The sequence below is a fragment of the Vigna radiata genome, unplaced genomic scaffold, assembly GCF_000741045.1.
Source record: "Vigna radiata var. radiata cultivar VC1973A unplaced genomic scaffold, Vradiata_ver6 scaffold_396, whole genome shotgun sequence".
Taxonomy (NCBI): domain Eukaryota; kingdom Viridiplantae; phylum Streptophyta; class Magnoliopsida; order Fabales; family Fabaceae; genus Vigna; species Vigna radiata.
The window spans coordinates 129,644-133,770 of NW_014542622.1; positions in this window are offsets into that span (position 1 = coordinate 129,644).

The following is a 4,127-nucleotide window of genomic DNA, read 5'->3' on the forward strand; positions in this document are numbered from 1 at the left end:
AATCAACACATATTTATAACAGTTAACCAGGTCACACAGTCTTATCTAACTTTCGAAAAATATAGTCGTTGGAGCGTGTAGGCTTAACAGAATTCCAAACAGAACAGTAATACAGTCGACTATGTAATCCACAATGTCGACTGACACATGAAAAAACACTTTGAAATTCTTTTCAACTCAAAATGTCACATAGCACATGTTCTCAAAATCTGTATAAAGATTTTAGCATAGTCGAATCCATTAAGAGTGTATTCGACTGGACCAGAACTTTGTCACAACAAATATAAGTTCATAAAGGTGGTTGTGATCTTTTTCCTTCCAGAAATGTGCAGTAATCAAAAACATTTTATTTCTCATTTCAATACAAGTATATTCCACGCACATTTTAATACAAGCATGTTTCACAACTTTAACACACAATCAATCATAGGAACATACATTGCAATTCAACAAAACATGTTCAGAAGATACGACAAACACTTCAAAACAAGAACATGTAATGCAGTAACATATGTACTGTTATTAAGCATTGTGTTGTCATCATCAAAAACTAGTTTGATATAGAGTTTGTGTTGTCAACAATCTCAAGACTAGGGAGACTAGGAATGGTAAACTAGTAATTGGTAATAGGCTTTCTTCGCCGAGGAATCGAGTTTTGAGTAATTTAGAAAGTTGCATGACATTGATAATAAAGCGAATTTAATAAGAATAGTAGATATGAGAGGGTGGATAAGGATGAAATTGTAAACCCCAACAACCTCATTCATACATATCTTTTATTTGCCAATTGATTCAATTTGCATTTGCATGTTTAGATTTAGTTTTGCATTAACACTACAAAATTATTCTTCTTTCAAGTCTTATGCAATCAACTTACATGAAAGATAAGGCCTAAGAGTCCCTTGGGAAAACGATATGGACTTACCGTCTATTTATTACTTGATACGATCTGGTACACTTGCCAGGGGCTTAACAATAGGATGCTGAATATTTCCATTATTCAACTATGGTGCATGTAAGATAGTTAATTTTTTCTACCATAATAGTTTTATTTAGATTACTAGTTTCTAACAGCTTAACTTTGTTGTTATAGGTACATAGACACAGTCGTTGTAGACCAAGGTTGGTCTTCTGTTTACAGCTTTGTTAAACCTCAGACCATTCAGCGTTCTAGTACCACAATTGAAAGCAAACAAAATTATTTGCAAACATGGATGGCTGAGTCAAACAGAGACGTATACCTTATGCCATACATTGATGGGTATGTTTTTTTTTATGTAAAAGTGAATTAAAGTTTACTTAATTAGTTTACTAACTATTTATGATATTCCAAACAGGGCTCACTGGCAGTTGTTGGTCCTCATTCCCAAACAATGTAAAGTTGTATTCTTATGTTCGCTACAAAGGAAGATGAAAAATGACTTGAGAAACATCCTTCAAGGGTAAGTGTTTCGCCAAAAATAACTTTGAAATTCATGTTGACCTTAATTTTTTATGATTTGATACTTATATTAATATTAATTTGTGTTTTAATGTAAATAAAGTAATGGGTAAATCTCGAGGTCAGCTAAGTCAAGTCATGTATCCAAAGGTTAGGTGCATTTATATAGTTTTAATTCATTTACTATGTTATTCAATGATCTTAATTCTTGACTATATTTAGTTTGTCATTTTAGTGTAACAAGCAGCTAGATTCATGGGAATGTAGGTACTATGTGATTTCTTGGATTAAGACAATCATTCGAGCTAGCATTACAAATGACTGGAATGAGGTATATAATCATGCTTACTTTCAAAACATCACAAATCAATAATTTTCTTTGAACATATATCAAACCATAATGAATATTTCTTAATTGTGCAGGGCTTCAACAATTTATCTCCTATACCCGAACACATCATAAGGTAGCTAAGGCAGGAGTGGACAACTTATCTTCTGCAAAATTAGAACTAGGAAGACTTATATTTGTTGTTGAACATTACTTAGGTTTAGTTTAAGTTTATAATTTCATATTTTTGGTGAAACATTATAGCTGAAACACAAATATTTATTATAAATAATTGTTCTGGGTCAATTTTTTTATTTTCAGGTGTGGTTTTATTGGAAAAATAAAATATTTTGTAAAAGAAAAACCTAGAACACGTCGGTTAATGCAAAACCGACGTCCACAGACGTCTGTCAATGCACAAACCTACGTCCAATGAGTTACAGTGGACAAAACGTTCTAGGGCCTATAAACGTTTTGGTGGTGTACACAGCCGACGTCTATGTAGACATCGGTGTTGTACACAATCGACGTCTGCATAGACCTCGGTTATATCATGCCCGACGTCTCATTAATGTCACTAGAATAGACGTCGTTTTCATATGTGACATTAAAAATCCAAAATAACCGACATCTAAAGCCCTTTCTGTACTAGTATAATATATTATGATGTGTAGATTTGTCATTAATTAAATTTGTTTTTTATGGAGTTTAATTAGTTTTCACTTCTATTTAACAATTTGTTACTTGAAATTTAATTTATATATATATATATATATATATTAAATATATAAAATTGTGAATATCAATTATTTTATGAAATAAGCATAAAATTTATTATTTTTATTAATTTAATTAAACAAAAATGAGGTTACTAAAATCATAATATTTTACATGTTATAACTGAAGGCACAAATTACAAAAGTATAGAAACCAAAAGTTTATATAAGGTGAATCTGAAAAATTAATTCACATGAAAAATACGAACTGGGCCTAACCAACCTACTTTAACATGGTGATGCCTTAAATTAATTTTAGTTACGAACTATTTTTTATCAGCAACAATACTATATGTCACACAATTAACAAAATATTTTTTACATTTCTAACTTTAGTCTTTATTATTCCATTATAATACTGGAAAATTTTATTTACATTTGTTTGATTGAACACCAAATCAAACCACTCCTTTACACAAAAAAATGTACAACAATCCAGAGAGTAGTAAAGGGAAAGAAACAAAAACAGTCTTGGGCAATGAATTAAACTCTTGTCTTTCATCTTCTACAATTGTTTCTAATTTCACAAAACTCAACTGTCTTTGATAATGAGACTTTAGAACGAACGGTGCAACTTCATCCACATAACGTTTGGATTTTGTCTTTCTCATCATCATTTTAGATAATGATATTCAAGTAAGAACAATTAAAAAATGTTATACAGAATAAGGTATTTAAATGATATTGAAGAAAGATCTTAATGAATTGAAGATGGTAAACTTGAGATATATAGTGGAGAGTGTTAGGTGCAAAAAATCTAAATATAATTTTAGACTAAAATAAGGACGACACCGTTGAAATCCAACCATCATTAAGTTTATTTCTAGAAAAATCAGTTTCGATATTTGTTCCATGACAGCTACAATTTTTTATGGCATATGTTAAAATAAGACTTATATGTGATAAGAAATTCTTGGAAAAAAATTCCTTTTGAAGAAAAATGAAATTAAAATATTGTGAAAAGAAATATTGAAACCAAATAGGTTAATGATATTGTGAAGGTAGAAATACATATTTTTTTTTAGAAATGACAGTGTTTTAAAAATAGCAATAATCAATTATTTTAATATTAAAATATTTTAATATAAATAGTTTTGTTACGAACGTGTCTCATTATTTTAATGCATATCATCCATTTGGAAATAATTTTTTTAGAGTTTTTTTACTTCTTTTTAAGAGTTCTTCTTCTTTGCTAGTTTAATTAAAAAATTGAGACTATAAGATTGATCTTCGCGATAAATTCTTCAATTTAGATTGATCAATTTAGTCAGATTATGTTCTTTCTATTGGTAAGTATGTCCTTTCTTTGCATGTGACACTTTTTGGCTCGCATGTAGTGTTTAAATTTTATTTATTAGTCTCTACTTATTGTTGTAAAATATTATTATTGTAGTTGAAAGTTGTGCAACGTCCATAAACTTTTGCAACGTTAATATTTTTATTAATTAGCAACAGACAAATTTTTAAGTGCAACAGTCAAATTATTTATTATTTTTAATGTCTTTTATTGATTTTATTCTTCCGTAGCTCTATAAATATAAAGCTCTTTCTCCATTCCAAGACACACCAAAAATGGGTCTTT